This window comes from Neophocaena asiaeorientalis, unplaced genomic scaffold (assembly GCF_003031525.2).
Source record: "Neophocaena asiaeorientalis asiaeorientalis breed wild unplaced genomic scaffold, Neophocaena_asiaeorientalis_V1.1 scaffold64, whole genome shotgun sequence".
NCBI classification, from domain to species: domain Eukaryota; kingdom Metazoa; phylum Chordata; class Mammalia; order Artiodactyla; family Phocoenidae; genus Neophocaena; species Neophocaena asiaeorientalis.
Genome location: NW_020185334.1, coordinates 2,349,994 through 2,366,054, shown reverse-complemented (window position 1 = coordinate 2,366,054; position 16,061 = coordinate 2,349,994). Strand labels below are relative to the sequence as shown.

Here is a 16,061-nt window from a genome sequence, read left to right as displayed (position 1 = left end):
CCTCAGTAAATTTAAGAAAATTGAAATCATATCAAACATCTTTTCCAACCACAATGCTAAGAGACTAGAAATCAATTACAGGGGAAAAAAACATAAAAAACGCAAACACATAGAGGCTAAACAATACGTTACTAAATAACCAAGAGAACACTGAAGAAATCAAAGAGGAAATCAAAAAATACCTAGAGACAAATGTAATGAAAACACGATGATCCAAAACCTATGGGATGCAGCAAAAGCAGTTCTAAGACGGAAGTTTATAGCAATAAAATCTACCTCAAGAAACAAGAAAAATCTCAAATAAACAATCTAACCTTACACCTAAAGGAACTAGAGAAAGAAGAACAAACAAAACCCAAAGTTAGTAGAAGGAAAGAAATCATAAAGATCGGAGCAGAAATAAATGAAATAGAAACAAAGAAAACAACAGAAAAGGTAAATAAAACTAAAAGATGGTTCTTTAAGAGGATAAACAAAATTGATAAACCTTTAGCCAGACTCATCAAGAAAAAGAGGGACAGGACTCAAATCAATAAAATTAGAAATGAAAAAGAAGTTACAATGGACACCACAGAAATACAAAGCATAGTAAGAGACTACTGCAAGCAATTCTATGCCAATAAAATGGACAACCTGGAAAAAATGGACAAATTCTTAGAAAGGTATAACCTTCCAAGACTGAACCAGGAAGAAATAGAAAATATAAACAGACCAATCACAAGCACTGAAATGGAAACTGTAATTAAAAATCTTCCAACAAACAAAAGCCCAGGTCCAGATCGCTTCACAGGCAAATTCTATCAAACATTTAGAGAAGAGCTAACACCCATCCTTCTCAAACTCTTCCAAAACACTGCAGACGAAGGAACACTCCCAAACTCATTCTATGAAGCCACCATCACCCTGATACCAAAACCAGACAAAGATACTACAAAAAAAGAAAATTACAGACCAATACCAATGATGAATATAGATGCAAAAATCCTCAACAAAATACTAGCAAACAGAATCCAACAACACATTAAAAAGATCATACACCATGATCAAGTGGGATTTATCCCAGGGATGCAAGGATTCTTCAATATATGCAAATCAATCAATATGATACACCATATCAACAAATTGAATAATAAAAACCATATGACGCAAGAGGGAAGAGATGTGGGGACATATGTATATGTATAACTGATTCAATTTGTTATAAACCAGAAACTAACACACCATTGTAAAGCAATTATACTCCAATAAAGATGTTTTAAACAACAAAAAAAATATGATCATATCAATAGATGCAGAAAAAGCTTGTGACAAAACTCAACACCCATTTATGATAAAAACTCTCCAGGAAGTGGGCATGGAGGGAACCTACCTCAACATAACAAAGGCCATATACAACAAACCCACAGCAAACATCATTCTCAATGGTGAAAAACTGAAATAATTTCCTCTAATATCAGGAACAAGACAAGGATGTCCACTCTCACCACTACTATCCAACATACTTTATTCAAAGTATTCAAACATACTACTATTCAACATACTTTTGGAAGTCCTAGCCACAGCAATCAGAGAAGAAAAGGAAATAAAAAGAATACAAACTGGAAAAGAAGAAGTAAAACTGTCACTGTTTGCAGATGACATGATACTATACATAGAGAATCCTAAAGATGCCACCAGAAAACTACTAGAGCTAAGCAATGAATTTGGTAAAGTTGCAGGATACAAAATTAATGCACAGAAATCTCTTGCATTCCTATACACTAACAACAAAAGATCAGAAAGAGAAATTAAGGAAACAATCCCATTCACCACTGTAACAAAAAAATAAAATACCTAGGAATAAACCTACCTAAGGAGACAAAAGACCTGTACTCAGAAAACTATAAGACACTGATGAAAGAAATCAAAGATGACACAGATGGAGAGATATACCATGTTCTTGGATTAGAAGAATCAGTATTGTGAAAATGACTATACTACCCAAAGCAATCTAGAGATTCAATGCAATCCCTATCAAATTACCAATGGTTTTTTTTTTTTTTTTTTGCGGTACGCGGGCCTTTCACTGCTGTGGCCTCTCTCGTTGTGGCACACAGGCTCCAGATGCGCAGGCTCAGTGGCCATGGCCCACGGGCCCAGCCGCTCCGCGGCGTGTGGGATCTTCCCGGACTGGGGCACAAACTCACGTCCCCTGCATCAGCAGGTGGACTCTCAACCACTGCGCCACCAGGGAAGCCCCCAATGGCATTTTTTTTACAGAACTACAACAAAGAATCTTAAAATTTGTATGGAGACAGAAAAGACCCCGAATAGCCAGAGCAATCTTCAGGGAAAAAAAGGAGCTGGAGGAATCAGACTCCCTGACTTCAGACTATACTACAAAGCTACAGTAATCAAGACAATATGGTACTGGCACAAAAACAGAAATATAGGTCAATGGAACAGGATAGAAAGCCCAGAGATAAACCCACACACCTATGGTCGACTAATCTATGACAAAGGAGGCAAGGATATATAATGGAGAAAAGACAGACTCTTCGATAAGTGGTGCTGGGAAAACTGGACAGCTACATGTAAAAGAATGAAATTAGAATACTCCCTAACACCATACACAAAAATAAACTCAAAATGGATTAGAGACCTAAATGTAAGACCGGGCACTGTAAAACTCTTAGAGGAAAACACAGGAAGAACACTCTTTGACATAAATCACAGCAAGATCTTTTTGGACTCACCTCCTAGAGTAATGGAAATAAAAACAAAAATAAACAAATGGAACCTAATGAAATGTAAAAGCTTTTGCACAGCAAAGGAAACTATAAACAAGAAGAAAAGATAATGCTCAGAATGGGAGAAAATATTTGCAAACAAATCAACGGGCAAAGGATTAATCTCCAAAATATATAAACAGCTCATGCAGCTCAATATTAAAAAAGAAAAAAACCCAATCAAAAAATGGGCAGAAGATCTAAATAGAATTTTCTCCAAAGAAGATATACAGATTGCCAATAAATACATGGAAGGATGCTCAACATCACTAATTATTAGAGAAATGCAAATCAAAACTACAATTAGGTATCACCTCACACCATTCAGAATGGTCATCATCAAAAAATCTACAAACAACAAATTCTGGAGAGGGTGTGGAGAAAAGGGAACCCTCTTGCACTGTTGGTGGGAATGTAAATCGATAGAGCCACTATGGAGAACAGTATGGAGGATCCTTAAAAAACTAAAAATACAATTACAATGTGACTCAGAGATTCCACTACTGGGCATATACCCAGAGAAAACCATAATTCAAAAAGACACATGCACCCCAGTGTTCACTGCAGCACTATTTACAATAGCCAGGTCATGGATGCAACCTAAATGCCCATCCACAGACAAATGGATAAAGAAGATGTGGTACATATATACAATGCAATGTTACTCAGACATAAAAAGGAATAAAATTGGGTCATTCGTAGAGACGTGGATGGACCTAGAGACTGTCATACAGAGTGAATTAAGTCAGAAAGAGGAAAACAAATATTGTTTATTAATGTATATATGTGGAATCTAGAAAAATGGTACAGATGAACCGGTTTGCAAGCCAGAAATAGAGACATAGATGTAGAGAATAAACGTATGGACACCAAGGGGGGAAAGTGGGGCGGGGAGGCGGTTGGTGGTGGTGGGATGAGTTGGAAGATTGGGATTGACATATATACACTAATATGTATAAAATAGATAACTAATAAGAACCTGCTGTATTAAAAATAAAATAAAATTCAAAAAATAAATAAAATACACACACAAAAAAAGAATTAGCATATGACCCAGTAACTTCATAAACAAACACTTGTACAGGAATGTTCACAGGAACACTGTTCACTATTCATAGCAAACACTATTCACAGCAAAAGAATGGAAACCACCCAAGTGTCCATCAATGGATGTACGGATAAACAAATTGTTGTATATAAATGAATAATGTTGAATAATATTCCACAAAAATGAATGAAGCACTGATACATGTTACAATGTGGAAGAACCTTGAAAATATTATGCTAAGTGAAAGAAGACACACAAAGTCACATGTTGTATGATTCCATTTATATGAAATATCCAGAATAGGTAAATCCAGAGAGACAGAAATCAGATTGGTGGTTGCCAGGGATTTGGGGAGGAGGGAATACAGAGCAACTGCTTAATGGGTACAGGCTTCCCTTTGGGGAATGAAAAGTATTTTGAAACAAGACAGAGGTGGTGGTGGCACGATATTATGAATGTTTAAATGCCACTGAATTATTTACTTTAAAATGACTAATTTTGTGTTCTTTGAATTTCACCTTTTGCATTCTATGAATTAAACAAAAAAAGGCAGACACAAAAGAATACGTACTGCATGATTTCATTTCAGAACAGGCTTTACCCTGGAGTGACTGGAAGGGGCAGAAGGGGCCTTCTGGAGGGCTGCAAATGTTATTTCCTAATCTGGGTGCTGGTTCACTCCAAAAACTTCAAGGAGCTGCCCCTGTACCATAAATGTGTATGCTTTTCTATATGTATACTATACTTTAATAAAAAGTTTTGAAACTATAAATTATTTTAGATAAAAGATTAATGGCAAATTTTTTTTAAAAAAAGGTTATCAGTGTTGGGTAGAGGACCCAAGGGATCTCTCTGTATTACTTCTTACAACTGCTGTGAATCTACAATTATTTCAAAGCTAAAAGTTTTTTTTTTTAATCAGAAGAATGAAAATGTCCAGACTCCTGTCCCCATAGATTCTGACCTAGGTCATGTGGGGTAAAGGTAGGGACTCTTCGTTTTTTTTTTTTTTGGAACAAGTTACCTCAAGTGATTCTGATTCACCTGGACCATGGCCCTCTCCTTGAGAAACTCCAATCTACATGAACTCCACAAGCTGCTTAACTTCACTTTCTCCTTGAACCCTACCTTGAGGAGGCTTGTAAAGGCATCTGTGAGCAACAGCACAGAGGAGGTGGAGAGTAAGAAAGCACAAGTGAGCCATGAGAGGCTACAAAAGCTAACCACTCTGGGAAGCAGGGTTCAACTTTTACTGGAGAAAAATGAGATGAATTGGAAAAAAGATTAATAAAATGTGAGAGTCAATGGTGAAAGGACATACGAAAGTTTCCAGGTAATCATCACAGATGTAGCCACAAATATTATGCACAAATCAATGATTTTCCTTAGTATGTTTTCCATCAAGAATTAATGGAATCAAGATAAGACAAATGATGTTGGAAGCTAAATATCCTTTAGGAGGTTAGCAAGACAAAGTTCAGAAATCAGTGCAACATGCTTGTACTTATGGTCATTTCTGGTACATTCTTCACCACAATCACTGAAAATAATATTTTACTTCTGGAACTAGAAGTAAATAAAGGAACAATTTAGTTCATGCTTAGCCAGGTCACAGAGTATTTTGATCTGCTTCTGCTCCAGCTCAAACTCTTTGGAGTGATATACCTTGGTTCTGGTTCAAATTACTTCAGTGGGAAATTTTTTGAAAAGTCTTTAGTTTGATTTGAAGTTCATTTTCAAAATAATAAGTTAATACCTTAGTCCAATTCCAATTTTAAATAATCAAATCAAAGCTCATTCCAGTCTTATTCTTACTTTTGGTAGAAATTCCTGTTGCAACAATTTGCAAACTCTAGAGCAAAAAACTGAAGCCAATTAAATCATCAGTTCATTCTCTCAGGCCTTCCAACAACACAAAAGTTGGCATATCTGTCCAAGCCTTATTTCCATGTGTACCTTGAGCTGAAAAATAGTTTTAGTTACACAGCTTCCTATACTCAAAAGGGGCAGCTGTCGCTCAGCCCTGGCAGACTGCGACCCTCAGAGAATGCATGTTCCATGTGTCCAAATCTCACTTCTTTTCAAAAGAAGTTAGAAATCCAGGTTTTTATGAGTCTCCTGATTTTAAATGTTCGCAACAAATTCCAATTTTTAAGAACTTGTCTATGGACCAATCAACACACATCTGTAAACTGTCTCTTCTGCAACCTCATTTTGTAAAGGTTAATAAGGTCTCATGCTTCTCCAGATACAAACTCTCAGCTTTGGTAAGTCTTCAGTTTTCCACATAATACAGATTTTAGGCAAAGCAGCTCTTCGACACAAATGCCAGTCCCAACAACAGATCATGATTTCATTCTCATGCCTTGTTGAATACGGAAAATATTGAATATTTGTACTTCTTACTACTTGAACAAGAAGAATGATAAATACAGAAGTAAGCCATTTAATCTGTGTTGTAGACTAACTACCCTGTGTCAACACACTTAACTGAGAGCCAGGTTAGTGGTCAGAAATGCCACATATCTTCTGATTATGACAATTGGAATTTATAATACTTTTTTGCTTCTCCAAAATGAGTCAGACAAGCTTTCTACCCAGAATCCACAAGAAGAATGATGAAATATCATGTTATTTTTCTCAAGACTACCTTGATCACCATTAGTATCGACAACTTCATCTACAACTTTATACAATGGTGAATTGCCATTGTCAAAATGATGAGAAAAAACAGTATTCTCACTTTTTTTTTTTTTTTGCGGTACACGGGGTTCTCACTGTTGTGGTCTCTCCTGTTGCGGAGCACAGGCTCCGGACGCGCAGGCCCAGCGGCCATGGCTCACGGGCCCAGCCGCTCCGCGGCATGTGGGATCTTCCCGGACTGGGGCACGAACCCGTGTCCCCCGCATCGGCAGGCGGACTCTCAACCACTGCACCACCAGGGAAGCCCCAAAACAGTATTCTCTTTGGAGCTAGTAATTTGGAGCAAAACAAACAAACCAAAAACACCCAAACACACACAAAATTTATATAGTTACATGGGGCGGCGGGGGTGTGGAATACCAATGTTGAGTAACACCAAAAAAAATGACAAAGAGATAATCAGGGAAAATAATTAACGGATACTGAGAACCTATCTATAAACTGGATACCAAATATCACATAGCTTTTGTAAAAGTTGGCTCTCACGTTCTCAGCGTGAACTTTAGTGATTTTAAATTCAAAGCAGTAGGCTCATGAAATTAAAGAAGTATTGATGGGCTTCCCTGGTGGCGCAGTGGTTGAGAGTCTGCCTGCCGATGCGGGGGACACGGGTTCGCGCCCCGGTCCGGGAGGATCCCGCATGCCGTGGAGTGGCTGGGCCCCTAAGTTGGCTCTCACGTTCTCAGCGTGAACTTTAGTGATTTTAAATTCAAAGCAGTAGGCTCATGAAATTAAAGAAGTATTGATGGGCTTCCCTGGTGGCGCAGTGGTTGAGAGTCTGCCTGCCGATGCGGGGGACACGGGTTCGCGCCCCGGTCCGGGAGGATCCCGCATGCCGTGGAGTGGCTGGGCCCCTGGGCCATGGCCGTTGGGCCTGCGCGTCAAAAAAAAAAAAAAGTATTGAATTTTGAAGAAATTATGGCATTCAGGAAACAGCAACAAGGTAACCAACTTAGCGATCCATTCAAGTCCCTGCCTCTGAAAGTCACAATAGCTCACCCAGGCCTTGCCTTTCCATCTTCATCCCCAACTTGCCTGTCCACCACTTCTCTGTACCTCTTTTGGGATATAGGGAATGTGCTTAAAGGGTGTAAATCTACGAACTATACTACCCTTTGTCTAGTTCTGAAAAAACACTCAATGAAAAGAGTATGAAACTACAATAAAACTTTTTCACTATTGGTAAATTTTACTTAACTGATTAACCGTGTTTTCCATGACTGACTAATTGGACAATGTGGACAATAACAACATAGAAATTACAAGAAATTACAAGATGATGGATTCCTCCTGATGTTTGGTACAATGTTGACCTAAAAAGGAGAATTTTCACAACTGGAGCTAATTGGAGGTCATGGTATCTGTTATCCTAGGACTATGGAAAACAAGGTCAGAACGAAGCAAGCCATATTATCCAACTTAACACCCAGTTTGCAAGTAGTTGTTTACTACACCTTAAAATATCCCCAAGGAAGTTACATCCACGTGATATAAGCATGCTGTGTCCAAGAGGGCAATTTACCATTATAAATTATCCTAGTTTGTGTACAGAAACCAGTAGATATTTGCAAATTCATTTCCAGGTCACTGAAGATAAAACCCAGAAAAACCTATTTTCCTCCATGTGGTGAAAGCAAAGAGATTACTTCTGCAGTGGCGCTGCCTGTTCTTAGAGTTATTCTCTAAAACAGGGTCATATAAGAACATTTTCACCCAAATACTAGGTATAAACAATTAAGACATGATTTACTGAGATACATGCTATTGTGTATGTTTAGGTTTTTAGCCAATTAATACTATATTAATAAAGACTGGAAAGTTTAAGAATAAATGAACTCTAACCAGTACATTTCAGCAGAGTTAGCCAGAAAACATTTCTACTAGGCCCAAATGAAGTATCTTTCATTCATTAATACAGAACCACAGGGCATACTTAGACATCAGAGGCTCAACCATCTAAAAAGAGTTCCTAGGGAAACAAAAACTTTCCATTTTCATTCTGTAACTGCTCCTTAACTACAGAAAGTATTCTTTCTTTCTTGGCATTCTCTCTTTTCTCTCTACCTCGGGACATATTTACAGATGCACTGGCTGCTTTACAGACATGCTAAAAGTTCGTGCTGTGGTTGATCAAAGTTGGAATGCCTGAGGAAATTACTCAATTCAGACAGCCCGGAATTGTATCTAGCCAAATAGTTACAGTGCTCTACTTTTAACATGTGTTAAAGTAATATTTTAGCCATGCTGGATGTAAGTTAAGAGAACATTTGTTTGCATCACACTCTGTGAACAGTTGAGTCAAATATAGTATGTTGAATACCCAGTTTTATTATCTGTGACGGTTCATTTTTTTAAGTATTCAATTACACACAAAAAAACATAGTTTATATTAAAAAAAAACTAACACGCAACAGCATATGTATTAGGAACTAAGACTTGTTAATGATCTTCTTGAAGTGTCCAAGCTCTTCTACTGAATAGAAATTTAGAATAAATGCATCAAATATTGCTTTTGTTCATTAGAGCATTTGTTGATCCGGCATGCAATATTCTGTCAAAAAACAGAACCACCTTTTTTCTCTACTTTATTATTAAAAGTATTTTAATAAAAAAGCACTGCCTACCTGTATTAACCTCCTTTCCATTATTAATCTGCATAATTTGCAAATAAAGACATAGCAAAATTAAGTAGAAAAATCACATCACAGCAGTTTATTTTCATGGGTTTTTTTTGTTAATTGAAAGCCACAGAATTGCGGTACAAAGAGTTACTTGTCAAACATAACACAAGTCTCTAACATAAAATATTGGCTTCCATAGACCTGCACATCTGAAATAGTTTTAAACTTTGTTTTAGTTGGATTCTTTACGATGTCCAGGAGGAGGTTAGCGCACACGGTACCTGAAATTGTCTTTTCCACATGAGCTACAATAGAAAAAGACAAATGTAGCTGTTTCTCTAGTAAAGCCAAACTTGGCATCTACTTATACTTCCCTTCAACCTAAATAACTATACCTTTTAACCACGTTGACAATAATATGGAAATATCACTCAAAAAGAACCTAACAGACCACGGAATTATAATAATGTAAACTATCCTTCTATCAAATGTGAAGTGAGGACATGGTAGATTGGAGGGGTGAGAGGGGTGTCACTAACTTATAAGTAGAAACTTATAACTATGCTTTTTATTTAAAAGATTTCCAACCCACTAGAAAATGTTAACATCTGTACATACTCCAAAAGAGGAAAACAAAAATAAGTCCCCCACTCAGAATTTTCTGAGAAGGCTAGTAAATGTTATAGTGTTGATACCCTATGTTATACGCATGTCATGAACTGTCAGGAAATGAGTATACCGTGCAGGAGTCTGGACCCTGAGTGGGAATGACTGCCAGTAAAAACTCCCTGGCAGTGGGAATGGCCAAAGCACTATTCTCAACTGGGATGCCTAGGATTCCATTTTAAACTGTTTGCTCTGCTATAGGGAGATGCAATCCTTCATTATTCTAACACTTAGGTAAAGCCTGCTGTACACATAAAAATTAGACAGCAGGTAGACAGAGAGAATGAGTGGGGGAAAAACCGGAAGTAATGCTTTGTTCTGCTTTGTAGCAGGATTTAGGATATGATCTTGATGAGATTCCTAAAAGTTATACAACTTAAGTTCCTCCTCATTCCCTTCCAGATTCTGAATACAGTCCTACATTTGAGAGATAGACAAAAACTTAAAATCAAAGGCAGTCTTTCAGATTGGCCTTCATGATATCAGCCTGTGATTTGCTGAGCACAGAAAAATCTTCTTAGCCTAGCCCTTCATTACCAAAAGCTAAAAAGCAAAAAACCAGTAGATGTTAGATTATAAAATTGATGCCCCAAAGAATATAGATCCAAACACACACACACACACACACACACACACATACACACACCCGACACATATGAAATGATTCAATAATCACAGCACTATAAATCCAAGGGCCAATAAATCTAATATCTCTATTAATTTAGAAGAAGACATTTTACACTCAATCCAAAAGTCTAAATTGCTGCCACATAACCAAAACACAGAATTACCACCAATTCCACCACACTACCAAATGTAGCTTTAAGTAGCTCAAAGCTGAATTCTAAAATGTAGTATATTCTTGGAGAATAATAACTCCCAGAGCAAAACAAGGGCTCATACATAAAGCTACAAGCTCCTTAGGAACTGCTAAGTCTGGTCTCAGACCATACTTTCTACCAGATTCAGCCAAGATGAATTCATCTGATAAGTTCCACAGAACTCATCAAGAAATGGCTAGAAAAAGGTGAAACTGTTTTCATGTTCCCGTCAGTACAAAGCTCTGTAACATAACAAGCTCTGTACTTAAGTGTTTTGACTTGGCCAAAAACTAATACACAGTTTTGATGCAGTGTAAAAATTAATCTGAAATGTAATAACTGATTCAGTTCTTTTTATTCTCAAAAAAAGTTAAAAGAAAAAAAAATCACTGCTTTTCCTTAATTAAGCAGGTACTTTGTGCTAGAGAGCGTGTTTAGTTTCTAGGGTCTGAGGAAAAGAACAGATGCATCTACTGTGTAAACACAAACAGTAAGTTACAAGTTGCCCCTTAGTACTAAAGGCAAGAATCAGCATCAGTACTCAAAAAAGTGTTTTAAAAAGAGTGTAACTTACTTTTACTGCCCCAGGCTAACCGGGCTCTGTCTGGTGCTTCTTTGTCTGCACTTGGCCACCCACAGCCTGTCTTCTAATTAACTCAATGCTCTATAGCAGCAGAACAAGCAAACAAGTTGCCTCCCATCTGCGTACAGCTCTTCAGGACACATTTCCCTTGGTCAGAAGGTAGAAATTCTTGGGAGAGGTGATTTTTCTCTGCCTCTTCACAAGAAGAACATGGACACTTGGCTGGATGCATTTCCGTGAAGTGTAACTGTGTGTGTACACCTCAAAAAATAAAAAAAATAAATAAAAGAAAAAAATGCAGAGAAACATAAAGACTCTATAAACACCTGGAATACACAGAAATACTGAAGCACCCCTGGAAATACTGCTAAACAGAGCAAAATATGGTCTTTGACTGAAATAATCAATGATACCAAGTTGAAAAAAAAAAAAGTAAAAAGAGCATCTGAAGTCAAAATCCAAATGCCATGCAATGAAAACATTTTAAGTACTACAAAGTAGAAAAGGTAAAACTCCTTGCTTTGCATACTTAAAAACAGGAACCCCATCCCCATTACAGAGAATAAAAGATATTGTCAATGGAAGAGAAAAATTAGACTTTCAGGGGTAGTAGGTCTAAAATTAGACTCCTCAGTCACATGGTTAAGGGGCACTTGTGTGTATGTGAGCTAAATGCATCGAGCTGTCTTTCCAATGTGTTCAGCCCTGTCCGGGAGCAGAGGGGAGGAGGAAGCAAGGAACCACTTAAATACTCAGCTACCCTTTACATATGAAAAGATGATTTCTGCAAAACAAAAAAATGTGCAGAAGAACAAAGATGCTCATTTATTTAAATAATTTTTAACCTCTCAAATAAACATAAACGAGTGTAAAACAGATGCCCCTACTTTTTTGCAACAAAAACCAAACACTGAAGTGGGGTAGGGACGAGGTGTGGTTAAGCATCTAATCACAAAGAAACCCCACAACTGAATTTGCTACAGGCTTGGCGAGGGTCAGGGTTATATCAGACCTTCCCAATATTCCCTCCCATCCTAGATATGCCCATATGCCAGGAGCAAGCCACATCATCTTCATGACCCCTAAGCATCCCAGGGACTGGCAGGCCTTCTCTCCCCCTGAGGCACACAAACAATTCCAGCCAGAAGCATAAGGCCAAGGGAAGGGTGTGTGGCCTAATCCTGCAGCTGCACAGAGGCCTGGGCTGTGGTCCACCAACAACAGACTACTCAATGGTGATGACATTCTGGAGAACCCTGCTTTATAGAAATGCATGCAGAGCTGGCTCTACATCTCAGGATGTAGAGGTCAGATAAATGCATAATAATATAAATATACAGTAATGCAAATCCCTACATTTTTTCTCTCACACCCCAAACTATCAGCCATCTGGATAAGAAGTTACTTTTTAAAGGAATTTCTAGAGTTTATAAGCAAGCATCATATTGGATTATATAGAGATCCAAAGACAATGGACCATTTTTAGCAGACATAAAAACTTGTGCCCAATATAAACTGCCCTTTAAATGCTAAAGCATTTGGACAATAAACAAGTTACGTACGACCATGAATTACCATCTCCCCTGACCATAGGAAGACTTAAAGAATGAAGCAAGTCAACAAAAGAACAGCAGGGTCCACTTAGAATAACGTAAGTTCAACAAAACATTTTTAACAAGGGAGCCTGTGCAATTTACCTTTCACCATATGAAATTTAAAAGCTATACCTATCACTATTGCTAATGCATAGTATTCTACCTACCAAAATAATCAGTCTTCAAAATGAATTAACCAAAATCTCTCAAAGCGTACACTAGCCAGCCAGCCAGATTCATCAGTTTCCTCACAAAACGACAAGTAACCTCTCAAAAGTTTGTCAGTCATATTTCACCTATTATTCCTTATTAGAACTTTTTAAAGCACATCTTCGTACTTCTTAAGAAAAATGTACCGACGTGCAAAGGGCGCTTCAGTAAGCATTTTATGAGTTCATTTTCTGTCAGAATCTATGAAAAGCTCTCTACTTTAGCAGTGGCATCATGACTCACCCAGATCTATATCTAATTTTCTCACATAAGAAATTCATATCAGAAGCTATACATGTGAAATGTGAAAAACTGTGGTCTAGAATTTTAAATCTACTGTAACTACCCGAACCAAAACTATTTCAAAAGCAGGCATGAAAACAACTGTCTCCCAAATGCACAGCCCTAGGTATGAAGATCAAATTGTTTCACAAATTTATCTTCTCTGCTGTGAGGGAAATCAGGGTTGATCAAGTCCCTTTCCCATCAGGTATAAAAAGAATCTCAAAAAAACTGTTAATAGTTAAATGAAACAATGGGACCAAATCACTTTAACAATAAATTATTAAAATATGATCTATAAAACTGACCTTTCCATTTCCTTCACCACATTTTGAAGATAAACAATATGCACTTTGGCATCATCTCATTTTCAACTCCACACTGCAGAACACCTCTCATACAAATGGCCACCTTCCCTCCCAAAACCCCAAAGGAAGAAGCTAGTCAGTTTACTAGGCAGGAACTTATGCGCATGCCCCCCACCCCTTATTTGTATGAAGGGAACACTCCCTCTGGTGCCCAGAAGTTGTAGTCTTATGATAACACCACTTGTTTGTCCTGGTGGATGAGAAAAATGAAACTACACAAGAGAATGGGATTCCAAGAAAAGCTCAAAAATGATTTGTCTAAGTAGCCCCGGTTAAGTTACAGAGGCCACCGAAACACATTTTTTTCTATTATAAATTTTCTTTTCTTTCACCTTGTCTCTTCCTCCTCCGTGGCAACAAGTTGAGGTCAGTGTAGTCCTCACTATTTGCGTAAATGCAAATTTTCATATTTTCCAAAATATAAGGCCAGATACCCCTTCTAGCCAATAAGGACCATTAAACCATTTCAGTCATTTCAATCTACAGTTAGTAAAGTCCTCAGGAAACTCAAACCAATTTTAGTTATCTGCCTAAGTAATAATGTAACAAACAAGTTTAAAAAGCATGTTTTTTTTTAAGTCAAAAGTATATCCCAAAGTCAAAAGACAAAGGTATAACGATCGACCATATCTATCTGATAATTAGGACAAAACTTAGCTCTACTAAATAGACTGATCAAAACTAAAGATAAGTGGTTACTCTCAAATTAAACATAACACAGTACAAATCAGACTCTCTGGGAATTTTCAGTTGGCTGAAAGGACTTAATATTGTTACTTATATTTCTCTAGGTACAGAAAATACAAGAATCCAATTTTTATATATCTTTCCATTGACTCAATACTATTACAATACCTCTTTGATTAAACTCTTTATTTGAAGACTTCACCCTATTCAAAGGTGATGAATCACAATTATGCAAGGTGACTGAAACTGCAGGGGGCAGTATATGCATGACTTCCAACGTAATTCTTAAGATTCAGGCAAATTCCTCCAGTTAATGTAGGCTTAACCTTTAAACTACTGACATATATTTCAATCAAAGATCCCAGATAAAAATGAATTTTTCAAGATAGTTCATTGAAATTCTTCCCCAAACTTAATAATTAAAGGGAGGAAAGTACACTAAACTCACTCAGGCCATATAACATAGTCCAATCAAAATAATAGAACACATTTGTTTTTTTAAAAACCTTCATATCCAAACTCTTAAAAAACACAGGTCATCATTCAAAACTATAAAGCTCATTTACTCACATGTAACTCATTCCAAAATGTATTTTAAATCATTATTAAGTATACATAAGTAAACTCTTTAAAAGTAGGATTGATACATCATGGGAAAAATGTAATGAAATACTGGGCATGATATAAGTAGGACCTGAGAAAATTAAAGTTATTCTAAGATGAAAAGAAAAAGGAAAACTTAATTTTACTCAGTGTTGTATTCATAGTTGCCATTATGGTACAATATATACCCAGCTATTCATTAATCTTCTTTCCCCAGACCCACACGGGCTCCATGCACCTGTAACCTCAGGACATCGTCTTCTACACGAAGAAGAGTAATTTGCAATTAATAACTGAATTAAGTTAGATGAAGCTTTCCTTGTGTGTGTTTTGAGTAAAGGTAAGATTTGGTGGTAAGCACATCAATCTTCTTCCTTGTGTCACTTTTGCTCTTTTACCCACAACATATAATTAACTTTCCTTTGACAATGTAAAGAGTTAACATAAATATTCACCTCATAGATATAATTTCCAAAACACCTCACAACAATAATAGCTACTAACAGTTACAAGTTGTTTACTATGTGCCTCATACTGTTCTAAGTGATTATCGTATGTTAACTCAATCTTCATGACTCTGTAAAGTAGAAATTATCATCCCCGTATTATAAATGGGTAAACTGAGTCAGGGAGAGTCTGTGAGGTGCCCAGGGACTCATGGCTACTGATTGGTAGAGCTCGTGTAAGATGTATCAGTCTCAACAGGAAGGAGACCACATATCCCCAAGTCACACACCTCAGGGACCAAACTACAGTGGAACTGGTGCCCACCATATATTCACCTTTCTTGACTACATACCCTAGGACCAAGCTCAAAGTGTTAACAAGATAGAGTACAATCTACAGAGCACGATTAAAAACGTAACTCTGCAATTAACCAGGGGAATATACAGAAAACATGTCTAGGACTTTTGGTAAACTCCTGGGCAATCTTCGCAGGTAAAAGCAAGGCCTGGCCTGTCAGGGTAGGTGCCCTGATATGAGAGCCTAATCCAGTCAATTTGGGACAGTCTACTCTAACACCTCCTCCCTCAAACTCATCCCTGTTTTATCTTCATGTCTTATTTGATTCCCCTAGTTATCTTCTCAAGCAAATAACTATTTGT

The 16,061-nt window shown here is 37.3% G+C and overlaps 1 protein-coding gene across 2 annotated transcripts in view; it reads right to left on the bottom strand.

Moving 5' to 3' along the window:
- TASP1 (taspase 1) overlaps window positions 1-16,061 on the bottom strand; it is a 235,488-nt gene that overhangs the window by 203,863 nt on the left and 15,564 nt on the right. The window contains exon 1 of one of the 2 annotated variants that reach the window (XM_024735457.1): window positions 11,202-11,418. The exons of the other annotated variant lie outside the window; for it this stretch is intronic. The gene's annotated coding sequence lies outside the window, so the exon portion shown is untranslated. Of the gene's footprint in view, window positions 1-11,201; window positions 11,419-16,061 lie in introns of those variants that run through there. 2 annotated transcript variants of the gene reach the window in all.